Source organism: Fukomys damarensis, unplaced genomic scaffold (assembly GCF_012274545.1).
Source record: "Fukomys damarensis isolate Sample0158 unplaced genomic scaffold, DMR_v1.0_HiC HiC_scaffold_15, whole genome shotgun sequence".
NCBI classification, from domain to species: Eukaryota; Metazoa; Chordata; class Mammalia; order Rodentia; family Bathyergidae; genus Fukomys; species Fukomys damarensis.
Window position 1 is genome coordinate 50,876,618 of NW_022900927.1, and position 6,023 is coordinate 50,882,640.

A 6,023-nucleotide genomic window follows, 5' to 3' on the forward strand; every position below is an offset into this window, starting at 1 on the left:
AAAAAATGTGAGAGAATGAAAAGATGAAAATAAAGTGTTTGTAGATGGGGAGGGGAGGAGGGGGTGAAGGGAGGGCAGAGGTAAGGGGAAAAAAATGAGAATCAAGACTTGCCATGTAAAGGTACATGATCCCAACAATGAATGTAACTGTACTGTATCCCTAAATGTACCAATAAACTCAATTAAAAAAAAAACAATAAAATAAGATCTGTGTGCGTATGCAATGAAATTAATACTGTATGCTATTTGGTTTTCTGATAACTAATGATAAAGTGCCCAGTACCATGTGCTGCATAGAATAGGAATTTTATTGTTGGTAATAAGAGTAATCAGGGAAGTTCCATATATATATGCCAAATATTCCCTAGTTTAAGGGTCTTTTAATTACAGCACATTTTCTGTCTAAAATGCTCTTTCTGTCATTCTACTGCTCCTTGATGGTTTCCCATAATTGTGATCCCAGTATAGACATTATTCTTTCAGGAAACCTGCCTTGAGCACCGAAGACCGGGTCCTCTTCTTCTGATGTACAGACTTGGGGTTGTTACAATCATCATCATTGTATGGATAATGTCTGTGAAGGGTAAGAAATATGTGTTGCTTGACATTGTATTTCCACAAACTAGTAAGGTGCTTAAAATATTATCATTTCTAAATATGTATTTTTGAATGGATGGTGATAAATAATTGTCTCATAAAATGTCATCAGGCTGAAAATATACTAAATGAAAATATTTTCAAGTCACTCGACAAAATGTTTCTTGTGGAATCCTCTTCTACCCCTGTGTAGCTTTCCAAATCTCTGAACCTAGATTTTATTTTGGTCAATGTCTTCTCAAGGTGGTATATCTCACCTAACTCGGGTTATTTGACCCTGTGTGTCCTCACACAACTTCAGGGACTATGTAATGGACCAAATAAATAACTCTAGAAATTATGCTACATGCACCCTCATTTTCATCCTGCTCAATCTTACTACGACCAATTAGGAGCTCTATGGTGTATGTTATATGTTTCTTCAGACTTCTTTGAAATGATTCTCTTTACTGTCATATCTAAACTTCTCCAGGGCTTTTGATAGGTAACCCAGAAATGCCTTTATCTATCTCATATGTGTAACTCTTGCCAAAGGAATTCAAAATTATATTTCACACTTTTTCTACTAGGTTCAAAATGCAGTGTGTTTCCAATCTGGATATATTACAATTTTGTTACTGTCACTGAAGGGGCTGATTAACTGTGTACCACATATAGATATTTTATCACACATTGCTGTAATTCAAAATGGGTTTTAGGGTGCTTGTTTTGAATTCTATTAAAGTGATCATTTGCAAGCGATGAGAGCAAACACTGCTTTAAATACTAATTTGGAGAAAGTCACATTAAGAACAAAGTCTTAAGTAAACATCATTCATCCAGCAATGAATTATTTAAAATAAAAATAAAAATATATTAGTTAATTCAAAAGCTTAATTTATAAGTGATATATATTTAATTTCCATCTAAATGAAAGGGGCATTATTTTTTTATTCATTAAGCTTATTGGTACTTTTTAGGTATACAATATAATGACATTTATCATTGGGAATTTGTACCTTTACATAATTTTTTTTCTTATTTTTCCCCATTCCACCACCCTGCCTTCAACCCCTCCACCCATTCTTATTTACAAAGACTTTGTTTCCATTTTTTCCTTTTCTCATATTTGTTTCTTTCCCTTCTCACCTTTCCCTTAAGCCTCCATCTACCCAGAATTTAAAGTGTAGCATTGACGTAACACATACTATGTGCCTGAAAATTGTTCCTACTTCATATCTGTTTAATTCTCCGGTCATTATCGTTGGTTTCTCTTTGCTATGTTACTCAGTTAACCAACAAAGTTTACACTTAGAAATAAATACTCGTGAAGGAACCTGCCTTTTTCAGATACCCTATGATGAACATTAAACCAGCTTGTGTGAACTTACAGGAAGAAGTGAATCTCTTAATCTTATATACTTCATGTGTTAAAGAAGATGTCTAGTTATGTACAACACATAAATCTGTATAAAGGCAAATCCTAAGCTATAATATGTATTCATATTGCTATCATCATTAGATTTTTACAAAGAACACTCAGTCAAATTATTCTTAATGTGCTTTGGAGTAAACCTTTTTGCTTCAGTTGGGTGTGTAAACTGCCCTGGGACGTGACGAAAATTAATACCCATTGGTGAGGCACGTACCAGAATCCCATGCTGGGAAGAGAGCCAGGGTGAGCCACTCAGGTTTTCCTCAGAGCAACCTCTCCCTATAAAGAAGAAAAATGTCACATCAACCTGAGTTACTAATTCCTGTGCTGAGGCATCTTGTCTTAATTTCTACTAGAAAGTGGAGAGCCAATGAAATATTTTAATCAAAAAAGCTTTCTTTGTACCTAATTGAAATATGCTACATGAGGAGAAACCATATCTTCCACTTTACAATATTATAAAATGTTGATCAGAATTGGCATATGGTGATAGGTACTAATTCAACTCTACCTCATTTTTTAACAATTATGAAGCAACCATTACCTGTTTATATTTCTAGTTTCCAAATGTGGAAATTGAAGTAGAAAGACATCAAGTCTCATGATCACAGAGGAAGTAGATGATGTAGTCAAGTTACATATGTGATATTGCAAACCTCACCCTAACTTGTCTAGTATCTGTGAACTCAAGACCCTTGTGATGACAAATCTGATACTACACATAAAGTAGTTTGCAGATCACGATGTGTAACACCAATGAATCCTATCATTTTGACTAAAGCTTGAGAAAGTTAACAATGGTTTATAAAGATAAAAGTACAAATTTGTCAACAGGGCAAATTATTTACTTTGGAACTACCTCGTAAACAACAACAATAACAGCAAGGAAAAAGAAAAAGAAGGAAAGTATAGGAAACAAAGGAAGATTGACTTTTAAAATGTTTTAGGTATAATTGTCTCTGCTTCCCCCATGTATTTATTAGGCATTTAGTAGAAGTGCATTTATGAGAGTAATTGTAGGGCTCATTTAAATGGTGCTACTTTGAAGATCATACTTAAGCATATACTTGGGGATAAATATTCTTTCTCATCTTCACTCACTGTAATAGATTTTTTTTCTCCTCTGTGAGTCTTGTTTTATATGCCTTTTTTGGAATATTAGACTATCCCCATCTATGAAAATTCCACTTTACCAGTTTGGATCAAATAGCAGTTGGATTTAGTAAGTCCATAAAGAAGGCAGAAATCAACTATTGATGGGACCATCGCTAAAACTTTACGATACAATAAAGTTGTGTTATTTTAGAGGGATAAAATATTTCAGTAGTCATCATAACTCTGTTACACAAGGTAATATAGTACAAAATGTTTCAGTATTTGAAATGAACAAAATTAAAATCTTTGGAGTCATTACTATCAGCTTGGCATCAGAAAAATTACTGGAAACTCCACCTCGTTTTCTTCATTAGAAAACAATAAAGTTGCTGAGAGCATTCCTTGTTCATTTTTAGGAAGAAATAAAAAAGAAACTTCTTCCACGTCGCAAGGCCTCTACACAGTTTTATTCCCCTTCTTAGCAGTCCTTTTTCCCAACTCTCTCCTTTTCCATCTCTGTACCGTGTCAGAATTAAAGAAAACTGTGTTGAGAAAAGTACTTGAAACTTTTAGATTTATGAAGCTATGTAATCACATGACACCTTTCATGTGAGATGAAAGATTAAAAAATGCATTAACCATGAATGTTACTTAAATAGATGCCTTAAAAGAGGTAAATTGACTTCTCTGGATTTTTTTTTGGTGGACATCTACTCCAGTAAAAACTACTGAGGTTGATATATAAAATGAAAAATGAAGATTTGCACAATTCAGAATTACAGAATTTTAGAATTTGGAGGCACATTCAAAAGAAAAAATGATGAACGATTCATTCAAACAATCAAAAAGTTGTGACCACTTACTAGGTGCTGAGAAGAGCTCCATCCATCCTTGTGAAGTTTGTATCTTTGTGGGAAGCACAAGCTGTTTGTACTTTATTTGTCCCTTGTTTATAAGAAAGAGCTAGGATAGACTGAGAAGTGAAGGGCAACCTATTTAAGAATGTCTCATTAAGCAGATCTTTAACTCTGGGAAAGCTAAGTTGTATGGAGAAGGGCATGAAAATTCATTGAGGGAAAATAGCAAGCAAAATTATATGTGGCAAAAACAACCCTGACCTGTTGGAGGACCACAAGAAGGTCAGTCAAGAACAAAAAGAAAAAAAAAAAGATAAAATGCAGAAAGATATACTGGTAGAAATTGTATATAGTCTTGTAGACCAGGTGAGTAGTTTGAATTTTATGTTATTTGTCATGGAAAGAGGCTTTGGTAGATTCTGAAAAGGTTGGAAGATCTCATTTATTAATTTAAAATGTAATTCTTGCTGCTGCATACAGAATTGGTGGTCAGTGAGCAAGAATGGAAGTAAGGAGGCCCAGTTAGAACAAATTTCTATAGTAAAAACTGAGTAGAGCTGTGATTTGTTTTATGGTGGTATTATGGTTTGTATCTAGATGTCCCCGAAGAGCTTCATCTGCTCAGATGTAGGGCTGGTGGAAGGTGATTAAACCAAGTGGTGTTATAGCTGACTTATTATTCGTAGGTGGGGCCTGGCTGAAAGTGGATCACTGGGGGTATGATCTGGAAGGGTGTATCCCATCCCGCCCCACTCCTCCCTTTTCTGTTTCCTGGACACCATGACATGAGAAGATTTCCTCTACCCTGACCCTTCTCCCAATACCTTTTTTGTTTACACCTCCCTAAAGATGGATCCAAACTTCTGAGCTGTGAACCAAAATTAACCTCTTCTCTTTAAATTGCACATGTCAGATATTGTCTCTCAGTGACAAGGAAAGGAAGACAGGTGGAGGTGAAAAGTGGTCAGACTTAGGTAGAAGCAATGGACTTGACTATGGATTAATGTGGAGAGTGAGAAGACTCAAGCTAACTGTGACTCTTGAAATTTGAGGTTTAGCAAATATTTGGACGTTGCTGACACTTCCACTTAGTGTGATGGAAAAGATTTGGGAAAATGTTTGGGGTCATCATAATTTAGTTTTGGACACAGAAAGGTGAAAATAACTATGAGACATATAAGAAAAGATGTTTCTAGTAGTCACTCAGATACATGATCCTTGTATTTTGGGCAACAGTCTGGAACAGAGATAGATACTGGTTAATTGGAAAAATGTAGGTGTTTTTTATTGCCATAGAGCTGGACAAGTTCATCTGAGGAAAGACCAGAGCTAAAGAAGACTAAAAACAGCACTGGGAAGCTCTAACATTTATCAGTTGTAAGAAGTGGAGTTCACAAAATATATACAGTAATGTTAGGGTAGTAGAAAAACTGCACGCCCAAAAGACAGTTATACCAGAGATAGATCAACTCATAAAAAATGCTGAATAAAAGCCCAACAGAATCCAAAGTAAAAATATCATCTTATCTGTCTTGAAGAGAAATATGTTAAATTTTTAATTATTTGTCCAGGTTACGGCAGTATGTCCCTGATAAAGACATTATTAACTTATCCCCAAAGCCTTGTAGAGAGTCTGGAATTCTGGAAAGGTCTTGTGAAGGAAAGAAGAAGAATAAAGGTTGAGGTCAGGAAGAGATGTTTTAAAGACATCGCCTCAAGGAATGCTTCAATACTTTAAAGTCCCGAGTGGATTCCTTTGGAAAATCACTGATGAAATACAATCATGCAACACTTAGCAATCCTTTGAAAGAAGAGAAGTATTACACTATGAACTACGATAAGTATAATTAAGAGAATTTTAGATTGAATGAGCAACAAAGCACAGGCTTTGGAGTCAGTAAGGAGTTGGTTAGATTTTGAGCTTCACAACTATTGATACTTTGACCTAATGATAATTACATGACCTTGTAAATCTGTTTCCTTTCCTGAAATGGGTATTATGACAACATCTACCCAGAAGATTGCTAAAAAAAAAAAAAAAAAAAAAAAAAAAAAAAAAA

General features: G+C 34.8%; 1 long non-coding RNA gene across 1 annotated transcript in view; it reads right to left on the minus strand.

Annotated features, from left to right (window-relative positions):
• Nucleotides 1-495: 495 nt before the first annotated feature.
• LOC104854744 overlaps nucleotides 496-6,023 on the minus strand; it is a 14,576-nt gene continuing 9,048 nt past the window's right edge. The window contains exons 2-3 of the long non-coding RNA XR_778196.1: nucleotides 2,226-2,290; nucleotides 496-574 (exon numbers count right to left, since the gene is read on the minus strand). This is a non-coding gene — a long non-coding RNA (uncharacterized LOC104854744). The remainder of the gene's footprint in view (nucleotides 575-2,225; nucleotides 2,291-6,023) is intronic.